The following is a 12,844-nucleotide window of genomic DNA, read 5'->3' as shown; positions in this document are numbered from 1 at the left end:
TCTGTTTAAAAATGATTTTTTCTGTGTTAAAATTATGTTAATGAAAGAAATATATACTTAATATTTTATACTTGGAGCGGGTAGTTCATTCCAACTATTCATCTTCAGAATTAAGAATAATGAAAAGGGGAGTTAGAGATTTATGCCTTATACACCAGGTTTGCATGATAGATTCAAGGATCTCACAAAAAAGTGAAGCCTAAAGTCTACCCAAAACACATCTAGGATTGTATTGTTCATTTTCTGTTCCTGTACTTTTGCACTGCTTTTTACTAGGATGGAACTTTTACTTATTTAAAAGACCATCAAAAAATGATAGTTATTTGAGAAATCATTTTTATAAATCTCATTAGCAGATAAAACAAAACCACAAAAGTTCCTTAGGAATAATCAAATGGGAGTTTCCAAGAAAGGAGCTGCCTTATGTTTGATCATAGACATGGACTTTCTATAGGTAGTCCTTGTCTTACAACTGGTTACTTTATGACTGTTCAAAAGTATGAGAGCTTTGGAAAGGATGCTTCATGGCCCATAAAGCACATTTGGCTGTCATAAAATTTTGTGTACACACACACATACACACACACACACACACACACACCGGTCACATGGTCACAATCTGAGTGGTTGCAATCTGCACTTACGACAATTACGAAGCAGCCTATGATCATGTGATTGCCATTTGTAATCCCTGCTGACTTCCCCAGAAAGTCAGTGGAGAAGAGAAGATGCCACCTGTTGTGGAGCTGAAATTCCCTCCTGGCAGCCTCTCTTTGAGATGGAAAAAGCTGCCTGCCAGGAGGGAATCTCAGCCAGGAGAGGATCTCAGCTCTACATAAAGCTAATATCCCCCCCACACCAGTGATGGGCTGCTCCCAGTTCGGTCCGGTTCTATAGAACCGGTAGTAAAACCATCGGGAGGCTCCGTCCACCCAGCACAATGTCATCATGGTTGATCTGTGCATGTGCAGAAGCATGCACGCGAGTGCTCCCATTGCAAACCAGTAAGTAGAACCCACCCCTGCCCCCACACACACACATAGGCATCCCTTCAAGAGTGAAAGGTCTGCCTACTGACAGAAGGCGAACTCAGATCCTGAAGATTCCAGCTCTGTTACTGCAGCCCTCACTTCCACACATGAAGGGAAGATAAATTCCTCTGGTGGGCTGCACAAATATAGCACATTATAAGAGATCCTAAAGAGATTTACAAGAGATTTCTATAGCACATTACAAGAGATCCCTTCTGCACTCCACTAGGCAGCTCTTTTGCTCCATTGGCTTAAGGACTGCAACTGAGCTGGGATTGCAGTTGTTGAACCACGCAGTCACATGGATGCTCAATGATTGAGATTCTGGTCCCAATTGTGATCATAACTTGAGTACTATGGTCATAAGTCAACAAACAAATAGAATGTGTTGATGGGATTAATACTATATGATTCAACCATATGATTTTTAATGGCGTATTTTAATCATCCTTAGAGCACTTCACTTTTGCATATTTTATTGCTCTCACCCAAGTTATCTATTTTGGCTACACTCACAAATGCACTTCTGAGCACTTCTCACTAATCTCAGCAGGTCTTGATTTCAAGTAAAAAATTAATAGAATTATATTCTTAGAAAATATCCTATTTTTATTGTATTTGAATTACAAGCAGTATGTAAAATGGAATGGGAAGTGGAATCATATAATTAAGAACCACAATCAACTGCATGGTGTGCAAGAGCTTATGAAGTGTTGAAAATAATTTAGCTTTCTATTTATTTTGAAAATATCAATTTGGCTTGACCCCTGTTTCTCCTGTAGTTTACTCTGTAAGATAATTTTTTGAGATGGAGAACACATGCAACAAACAGTAACCTTTGACTGCTTTCTTCTGCCATGGTGTTTTGCTTGAAAACAAGAGCAACCCCAGTTGTCTTTAAATTATTTTATTCCGCTGAACGGTTTAGTTTTACTTCTCAAGTCACAAGCAGCTGGATATTATTTTTCCTCAGAATATGCATGCTTTTCACTTCAGTCAAATGCAAATACATGCCCTGTTCTGTATGCTTCATTTCACCTTTTAATAATATAGAAATAACTTGAAATATACAGAAATGTCTTTTTATATAAATTTTCCATAAAAATAATAAATATTTATAAAAGATGCCCTACCACAAAACAACATTTTACAGACACATTATACTTCTACTAGCAAAGATTTCAAAATTATAGTGCTGTCTTGCCAGGTATTAATAGCAATATTAGCACTTCTATACCACTCCATAGTGCTTTACAGCACTCTTTGAGCAGTTTGGAGTTGGCATATTGCCTCCAACAATCTGGGTCCTCATTTTATTGACCTGGGAAGGATGGAAGGCTAAGACAACCTTGAGCCAATCAGGATTGAACTCCAGGCTGTGGGTAGAGTTTGCCTGCAATACTGCATTCTAACCACTACACCACCATGGCTCTTTAATTTATAGTACTCAAACACATCCAATCTTTCACTTTAATTAGCTACATAAACTGAATATATTAAGGGGCAATAATATTATTGAAAAATAGTTTCTCTACAAAAGAAGAACAATTGGGCAAGTAAAAGCAGCTGGCAATTATAGAATAGAGCATTAAGACTTCTGCAGATTTATTTGTGACATACAGAAAGCTCATCACAATATGCTGGATCTATTCTTGAGGTGATAAGATGTTTGTTACTGCTTTCTATGGGATCATTGCTATTTTCCATGTTGCCAAAGTTTTAAAGAACGAGAAACATGTAAACGGTTAAGTGGGAGAAATCGCACTGCTAAAGTTGATTTTAAAAAAGCTGAGAGGAAAACAATAGGATACTTTCTATTGGATATTATTTATATGGAAGATAAAAGGGGTAATTTATTACCCACCACAGATTATAATGCTTAGGTAATTCTAATCAACCAATTATTCTATGCAGTTAGAGAGCTGCTCAGTTTATTAAACTGAGAATAGATTCTAATGCTTTTCCAAGATTTAACTTTTTTTTTTTAAAAAAAAACCTCTTCTAAATCTAAATTGTATTAGTTACAGCATGCTAAATTTGAAGAAAATTATTGATGGCAAAATTAAATTTGAATTAAGGCATTTTTGTGAAAAGATAACACTCACTCCAAGTATTCCATAAACAAATACAGGTAGTCCTTGACTTACAGCAGTGCATTTAATGACCATTCGAAGTTACAACAGGATTGAAAAAAGTGATTTATGACCATTTTTGACACTTACGACTGTTACAACATCCTAATGATCACATGATCAAAATTCAGATGCTTGGCAATTGACTCATATATATGACAGTTTCATTGTCCTGGGATCACATGATCACCTGATAAAAACAGTCAATGGGGAATTCAGACTCACTTAACAACAATATTACCAACTTAACCACTTCGGTGATTCACATAACAACTGTGGCAAAAAAAATTCATAAAATGGGGCAAAATTCACTTAACTCATTTAACAAATGTTTCATTGAACAACAGAAATGTTGGGTTCAATTGTGGTTGTAAGTTGAGAACTACCTGTATATTGCCTTGGTTGCTGCCCTTCGTCTGGTGTGTCAAAGTTATTTGTACTACCCATTACAGAATTATATATGTGAATATAACTGCTTGGGATCTCAGGCAAACATATCAGACAATAGAGCTAAGGACTCTTTTGCCCTACCTCATTTTTGCACCTCACTTTATCACAACTAGAATTATGCAAAAGAATAAATACATGTAAAAAAAATTAGAGGATGAAAATGTAACCAATTTAGTATTGTATGTATGTAAAATGTACGTTAAATGTAGCATCTATAGAAATCATTTCCTCCTGAATCATAAAAACAGCCAATAGTTCCATGTAAAGCTTTGTTTCAAAGAGCTCATTTCTAAAGCTGGATCAAATGTTTGTTAAAATCTAAAGTGGAGTATCGGAACATTGGCCACAGGTCACACTTCCTATGATTTTGTAATAAATTCATATTTTAGCTGCGGTGCCTTTTGTAGTTTTGCTTTCTGCAGAGAATTGGGCGATTGTAAACAAAATGTTTGATTCATTTCCAAGTAAGAATTAAAAACAAGTTCTGCAACGAAGTTCAGAGATCTACTCTTAGCTACACCCCAGACTTTGTACTGGCTATTTTTCTGTACTTCATAATAGCCACATTCTTGGGTCAAAATCATTTGCAATATGACTTATGATGAAAGACAGACTATCTCTAGTGTTCTTTTTAGAAGAACAAAAAAGTGACGCATGCTATTGGGCCATATGTAACATTTAAAGGTTCAATATTCTTTATCTCATTGGATAACATTCTGACATAGAACATCAATTAAAGGTGTTCCTATTTAATCCTCTATGCTTGGACTTTAAATAAATCCTAAAGTCAAGATGGACTCTTGAGGACCTGTTAACATAGCTATGCTTTTTGGGGTGTGGGTGTGGGTGGGCGCAGCAAAGAAGACAAAAATAGTAACTAAAAATAGTTTATTTTGGATTTTTTAAAAAAAAAACTTCCCAATGTAGCTTATTTCTTTGGAAACCTTTGACAGTCTCTGATCAATGATAATGAGCCCTCCTTAGCTTCAGATACACCTGCTGAGATAATAGAATAGAATAGAATAGAATAGAATAGAATAGAATAGAATAGAATAGAATAGAATAGAATAGAATAGAATAGAATAGAATTCTTTATTCGCCAAATGTGATTGGACACACAAGAAATTTGTCTTGGTGCATATCTTCTCAGTGGATATAAAAGAAAAGATGATAAGAAAAGTGATGGGTTGCCCCCGGTTCGGACCAGTTCGCAAGAACCGGTAGTAAAACCAGCGGGACGCTCCGCCCACTGACCCGGACATCATCAGAAGTGATCTGCGCATGCACACGGGCACGATGCAAACCAGTAGTAAAGGTAGGTAGAACCCACCCCTGATACATTCGTCAAGAATTATAAGGTACAACACTTAATGATAGTCATAGGGTACAAATAAGCAATCAAATCATACCAACACAAAATATTTCTTTCATTAGCCTTAAAACTAAACACAATGCTTTGGGTTCAAATAGTTTTTTTTAAATCATTAACATTTATTTATTTTATTTATTTATTTTATTTTATTTTTATACCGCCCTTCTCCAACAGGACTCAGGGCGGTGAACAGCTGAGATAAAACATAACATATAAAATTTAAAAAACAGTTTAAAAGACATTAAATAATTTCGGTCCTCAATTTAAAACAACCCAGTTAAAACCAATTTCAAATTAAAACCGTAAGGATGGGATCAAGCCAGCCCAGCTAGATGAAATAGTTTCAGGGCCCGACAAAAAGTCCGGAGGTCTGGTATCGTGCATATCTCTGGGGGTAGGTCGTTCCAGAGGACAGGTGCCGCCACAGAGAAGGCTCTCCCCCTGGGGGTCACCAGCCGACACTGGCTGACGGCACCCTGAGGAGGCCCTCTCTGTGTGAGAGAACTGGCCGATGGGAGGCTATTGGCGGCAGAAGGCGGTCTCGTAGATACCCCAGCCCTAAGCCATAGAGCGCTTTAAAGGTGGTCACCAACACCTTGAAGCACACCCGGAAGACCACCAGAAGCCAGTGCAGCTTGCGCAGGAGAGGTGTCACATGGGAGCACCCCGTCGCTCCCATAATCCCCCGCGCGGCTGCATTCTGGACCAGCTGGAGCCTCTGGGTGCTCCTCAAGGGGAGCCCCATGTAGAGAGCATTGCAGTAGTCCAGGCGGGAAGTGACGAGTGCCTGAGTGACCATGCATAGGGAGTCTCGATCCAGAAAGGGACGCAACTGACGTATAGGCGGACCTGATAAAAAGCCCCCCTGATCACAGCCGTCATATGCTCTTCTAAAGACAGCCGTGCATCCAGGAAGACGCCCAAGTTGCGAGCCCTCTCCGTGGGAGCCAGTGATTCGCCCCCAATAACCAGCAATGGCACCAGCTGGCTACATCGGGACGCCGGAAGCCACAGCCACTTGGTCTTGGAAGGGTTGAGTCAGAGCCTGTTTTTCCCCATCCAGGCCCGCACGGTCTCCAAGCACCGGGACAGCACTTCAAGGGCATCATTGGGGTGGCCTGGGATGGAGATGTACAGCTGAGTGTCATCAGCATACTGATGGAACTCCACCCCAAAGCCATGGATGATCTCACCCAGCGGCTTTACATAAATGTTGAACAGAAGGGGTGAGAGGACTGACCCTTGCGGCACCTCACAAACAAGGTGCCTCGGGGTCGACCGCTGCCCCGCTGTCAACACAGATTGCGACTGGTCAGAGAGGTAGGAGGAGAACCACCGCAAAACGGTGCCCTCCACCCCCAACCCCTCCAACCGGTGCACATGATACCATGGGCGATGGTATCAAAAGCCACTGAGAGATCTAACAGGACCAGGATAGAGGAACAACCCCTATCCCGAGCCCTCCAGAGATCATCCACCAACACGACCAATGCTGTTTCCATGCTGTGCTCAGGCCTGAAGCCGGACTGGAGTGGATCTAGATAGACTGCTTCATCCAGGTACTGTGGAAGCTGCTACGCCACCACACTCTCAACAACCTTCGCAATAAAACGAAGGTTGGAGACTGGACGATAGTTAGCCAAAACAGCCGGATCCAGAGAGGGCTTCTTGAGGAGGGGCCTCACCACCGCTTCTTTCAAGGCGGCCAGTAGGACACTCTCGCTCAAAGAAGAGTTAATAATCCTCTGGAGCCAGCCTCATGTAACCTCCAGGAAGCCAGCACCAACCAGGAGGGACACAGGTCCAATAAACATGTGGTCATGTTCAGCTGTCCCAGAATCCTGTCCACGTCCTCAGGAGCCACAGGATCAAACTCCTCCCAGATAACACTCTCAAGACCTGCCTCAATCATCCCGTCCGGACTTACCCAGTCAGAGGCCAGGCCTCTGTGTATTGATGGAAAAGCCCTCAGCAGAATGAACTCTAATGCCCCCCTTAGCCCCAGAATCTGCACCCTCCGTGGCCCAACTGGCAGCTGGGCCAGACCCCTCCCCCCAAACCCCCAAACTCACACAACCCTCCTGCCCCCTAGAACCCCTTAAAAATCTATCTAAAAATTTCCCCAGAAAACCCCTCAATCCCCTTTTTGCGATATGCCACCTCTCGGGGTGCCAAAGCCCGTCATAAAGGTAGGCCCTCGATATAGTGGAGGGCCACACCTGCGAGAGGGGGGAATCTCGCAGAATAAGAAGCTCTGCTGGTGAATACATCTAAATAATCGGGGGAAGCCCACGGCCAGGGGATTAATCAAGTTGGTCCAAATTCCGGAAAAGGGGTATCCAGTCAGGTCCAAGTCAATAAACTCCACTGCTCTCTCACAGCAGTGGATGGAGTCTTAAGCCATTTTGGGGCCAGATGTCAACACCAGCCGCCCTCTCACGAAAGCTGGGAAGGGCCAAGAACTGCAGTCATTGTCCGACTCCATACCAGACTTGAAATCCAGGGTATATCCCTCTACAATTGGGAAGCATTGATGACAACCACCAATCTGCAGGACCACGGGCCAGGAAGAGACTCCGGTGACTGCACCTTAGGCGAATCAGGAGGCCATAAAAAAGTCCATGGGAGGCAGATGTCACATTGTCCAGAGGCCACCTCCAGATGATAAATAGCCTCACAGAGGCTAATAGATCACACGAGGCACAGAAGACCTGGCCAGAGATCTTTCACGGCCAATGGGGTCAACAATGCCTCTAGCTCACCCCCATCCACATGAGGGAGGGGGGAGAGCCTCTGGAACCACAGGGGTGGCCCTCTCCAAGTGGGTCACCCCCCATGGCTGCAACAGGCAGTCCCAAAAACAAACGTTGGTAGCATAGTTGGTATAATGGTCAGAGTGCCCCTCGCTCTCCCAATGCAGGCCTCCTGTCCCCCTTCGCCCTCTCTGATGTCATCCCCCACAGCCGCTCGTCCCAGCGCCACACAGCCAGTGCCAACATCGACGTTGCCAGTCCTCCGAAGTCACCTCCATCCACCACTGGGTCTCGCAGGAAACTCCTGCCATCGCCACGGATTCCCCTGGAGCTCCAATGAGGGGCAGCATTGCCGACGCCATCGCTGCTGTTCTGCCAGCCCGGCGGCCACAGCGAGATACCAAGGCTGCTCTCACCTGGCTGCAAAGCCGCAGCATAGCTGCCTCCGCCCTCGTCCTGGCCGTCGTGTCCTGGAGAGCAACGAGCTCTCAAGATATCAGAAGAGATCAGTGGGAAGCTCCCCTCACCAGACATGGGGCATAACTAGCTGGTCCGACCCCCGAAATATACTTTAATCAAGAGCAATGATATATTCCTATCCATACCATTTCTCTGAAGAAATTGGAGTTTGTTATCTAATTAGCTCTACACAATTTACAAAGACATATGGTTATGGATTTATTGTTACATTTTTTTAAAAGTTGAAAACAGATTTTCTTTAAGTTGGGGAAATGTATTATTATCAGCTTTCCTCTTTTTAATACTTTGAATAGCTCTGTAGTTTATTTAGATATTTGCACTATTTGTCTTTCCTCAAACACTTTAACAAAGGCCAGAGTAAAATCCATATACTTAACTATTAAATCTGCAAATAATGTGAGGATTAAACTAAACAAAGAGTAAATAAGTGATCCAATTAAAGTGAATAAGACTTTCATTTTTTTCTGTACAATCTTCTATGTAGACATGGGCCTAGAGCAGTGATAGCTAACCTTTGTGCCGTCGTGTGCCAAAAGGGGGGGAAGTGAGTGGGTGGGTCATGGGCACACGTGCCCACACCCATAATTCAATGCCACCCCACACCCTGCCCCCCATGCATGTGCATGTGGCTCCCCTGCTCTCCCCCCGCTTTTGGCCCGCAACAGCAAAAAGGTTACCGGTGGGCCTGGTAGGCTTGTTTTTTGCCCTCACCAGGCTCCAGAGGCTTTCTTGGAGCCTGGGGAGGGTGAAAACAGCCTTCCCCATTGGCCCGAGGCCCTCTAGAGGCCCTCTGGAGGCCGGAAACAGCCCGTTTCCCAACTTCCGGTGGGCTCGGAAGGCCCAAAAATCAGCTGGCTGGCGTACGCTTGCACACTGGAGCTGAGCTAGGGCAAAGCTAGCGTGCCCACAGATATGGCTTTGCGTGCCACCTGTGGCACACGTGCCATAGGTTCACCATCATGGGCCTAGAGTATTAGAAAGGCCTTATACCTTCATGCCACAATGATAATGAATCTTCGGAAAAGTTCATTTGTCTGTTTTTTTGTTTTTGTTTTTAATTTGATTTATATGCCGCCCTTCTCTGGAGACTCAGTGAGGCTTACAATGCGTTAAGCAATAGCCTTCATACTTTTTGTATATTTATACAAAGTCAGCTTATTGCCACCACAAACTGGGTCCTCATTTAACCTACCTTAGAAAGGATGGAAGGCTGAGTCAACCTTGAGCCTGGTAAGATTCGAACCTGCAGAAATTGCAGGCAGCTGTGTTAATAACAGGGTGCATTAAACCACTGTACTACCAAGGCTCCTGTTAAGAAGCTTTGCACCCTTATACAGTTTAATCACTTACCATATTGCTTGTTTGCTTTGTATTGGTATACCTTCTGGTCACAATTATAAACAGCTTTCAATCTCTCTGATATGAGATGCATCTCTTCTTTAGACCTCTTTAAACATAATTAAAGAAGTAAAATGTGGAATAAGATCACATAAAGAACATTATGAAAATATATAAGGGCAAAAATTCAATGGGTGGTATATATGTATTCAGATGAAGATGAGTTATATCAGTGGTGGGTTGCCTTCGGTTCGGACCAGTTCTATAGAACCGGTAGTAAAACTGGCAGGAGGCTCCACCCACTGACCCTGACATCATCAGAAGTAATATGCGCATGTGCATGTGAAGCAAGGCGCACACGTGCACGAGCGAAGCAAGCACACATGCGTGATCCTGTTGCAAACCGGTAGTAAAAGTAAGTAGAACCCACCCCTGAGTTATATTCATCCTCCTCATTAAATGCATGGGGAGTAGCACAGTGATTGTGAGTAGCACTGTGTTGCTTTGCAGGACTGTTGGCTGATAGAAGAGATAACTTTCTGCCCTGCTGCTAAGGCTCCTTCAGCATCTACACATAGAATTTTCACTAAGAATAGAGTAGAATGGAAGGCAAGGCAAGGCAAGGCAAGGCAAGGCAAGGCAAGGCAAGGCAAGGCAAGGCAACTTTATTGCAGTAGTGAAATCCAATTTTTTTTACTACCGGTTCTGTGGGCGTGGCTTGGTGGGCGTGGCAGGGGAAGGATACTGCAAAATCCCCATTCCCATGCCACTGGGGCCAGCCAGAGGTGGTATTTGCCGGTTCTCTGAACTGCTCAAAATTTCCAGAACCTGTCAGAACCTGCTGGATTTCACCCCTATTTTATTGTTACTTTAAATGTACACGAATCAGCATACATTATATACAATACAAAATATTAAAAAGAAAAGAATCAACTGACACAGCAAACAGTGTTTTCCATTTTATATCTAAAACTTACATTTCACTAAATTTTCTCATGACCCATTTGATTCACACACATATATTCATAGCCTGTCAACCAAGAAGACCAAATAGATGTGGCATGTGTGATTAAGGCATTACTAGATTTAAAGACAGAATTTTCAAATGATTTATCATCATATAAACTCAGACAAATTATAAACTCTGAAAAAACAACCATCATGCACTGCAGTAGTGGGTTTCAATTTAGTTTGCTCGTGCGCATGCGCAACACTTTTGCACTTGCACAGAAGTGTCCGGGTGGATGGGTGGAGCCTCCTGCCACTGCCGCTTTTGGTTCAACCAATCCGGGGCAAACCGGTAGCAACCCATCACTGATGCACTGTCCATATGCAATATACACGACATATATATTACCTTAACTTAAAAACAGCAGTGCTCCCATTTATTATCAAAGTAGAACCTGATTTTACAGAATTTAACACTAGTTCAGGCAATACATTCCTTTAGGCATATCTAAAAGAAATCACAGAATACAATCCAGCATAGCATACCTAAATTAAGGAGTACAAATAGAAAAACAGAATATTTTTTCTGTATTCCTCAATTTAGCAATATAGATATCTAAAATCCTGAAAAAAAATAACTCTCAACTTTTACTTCATTAAGAGCATGCCCTGTCAATCATTGAAGCTGGATTTATCATACTCGTCTCTTCTCCAAACGCAAAATATGACATTTTTTGTTAGCTAGAATTGTAGCATATTTCCCCATAGAAAGCTTAAAACATACAATATGAATTCAATTTTTCTAATTTATATAATTATGATTCCAGAAATGAGACTCTCCTGTAGTATTTCATGGGAGACATTAACTAAATCGCTATTGTCAATTTCTATTCCTCAGCAGACCTACTAGCATTCTTTCTTTATAAATTAAACAAACATGAACAGTTGCATCTCAGTAACAGAATTGACTGAAGAAACAGTTTTCTTGCTATCTTCCTTAAGAACTGTGCTGTAGTGAATAAGCTATAGGAATGCCAAGTTTTATTCTATTATAGCCCGTCAATTACTGAATCCAGTGAAAAGTGTAGTTTTAATTTAAACATAGGAATGTTATGGAAAAACAAAACGAAAGCCTAACTCTTAAAACCTCACAAAGATAAGATTTAATGTCTTGTATTTAGAAAAAAAGGATACTTGGATATCACGTTGCATTAATGCAGTATTTTTTTAAATGCGGTGTTCTAGGATTTGCAAAAGCAGAGAAAACACTGACATAATGGTGAAATATGGATTGAGAGAAATATGCCTACTACAAAAAGTGTAACTTCAAGAATAGCTCAGCTGAGACCAGATTTTTCCACATCTCTTATACAACACCTTTTTTTCTATCACTTTCAAGATAGGCAGACTTTTTTATATGCCCTCTTTTATTTGTTAAATATGACTATCTACCTTCTTTTCTTTGTGGCTATCTTAGAATTCAAAGACTAGTCATCATACAGGTTTTTGAGTAAAGAATTGAAGTAAACTGTCTGCCAGATGTATAGATTTTCCACAGAACTGCTAAAAAATGCAGATAGATCGTTTTTTCCTAATTAGCAGGACGACAGGAAGAATTACTGATGAGGCCATTTGGAATAGTCACCAATTTAAATATCACAGATTGTTTATGAGTTCTAAATCTCCAATTTCAGAAATTTCAAAGTACCAATTAGTTGTATAATCTGCCAGCTTTTATAAATCACTCAATACTTTCATCCTCATGCAATCTGACATCATTAGAAATATTTCACTAACATGATGTTTTGTGCTTAATCTACAAATGCAAAAAACGGTCACTTTACCTGCAACATAATTTTCTAAAGCTTTAGGCACTAGCTGTTTTTAAATCTTCTGATGAGCATTTGCCTGCCTCTAGGCTAAGTGACATTTTTCTTTGTTTCAATACTTCATTGTCATTGTGGATTTCAAAAGCATCGTTATAACTAAATAGGTATTCAAATCTGCAAAAGAGAAAAAGTAGTAGAGGATATTTTCTATTGAACTTAACTGCATTTTCTAAATTGTACATTAATACATGCCCAAATACAATTATATTTCCTTGATTACTTCATAACTCAAAGAATATATTTAAAACATAACTAGGTTCAGCTAAAGCTATACATGCATTTGTGCAATTGCCATCTCAGCAGGTTCAAATGCTATTTTTCCAATTAAAACACATTTTTCATACCAGGCAATAGGAGTTGATAAGCTTTTCTACCTCATTAAACAAGTTTGAAATTGAATAAAAAGGAACTTGGTTAGGCCAGAACCTTTTCTTGAACTAAATCCAAGGGA

Source organism: Pituophis catenifer, unplaced genomic scaffold (genome assembly GCF_029215685.1).
Source record: "Pituophis catenifer annectens isolate HBS135680 unplaced genomic scaffold, rPitCat1.0.hap2 SCAF_6, whole genome shotgun sequence".
Classification (NCBI taxonomy): domain Eukaryota; kingdom Metazoa; phylum Chordata; class Lepidosauria; order Squamata; family Colubridae; genus Pituophis; species Pituophis catenifer.
The sequence above is the reverse complement of the archived record's forward strand: the minus strand, read 5'-3'. Positions refer to the sequence as shown.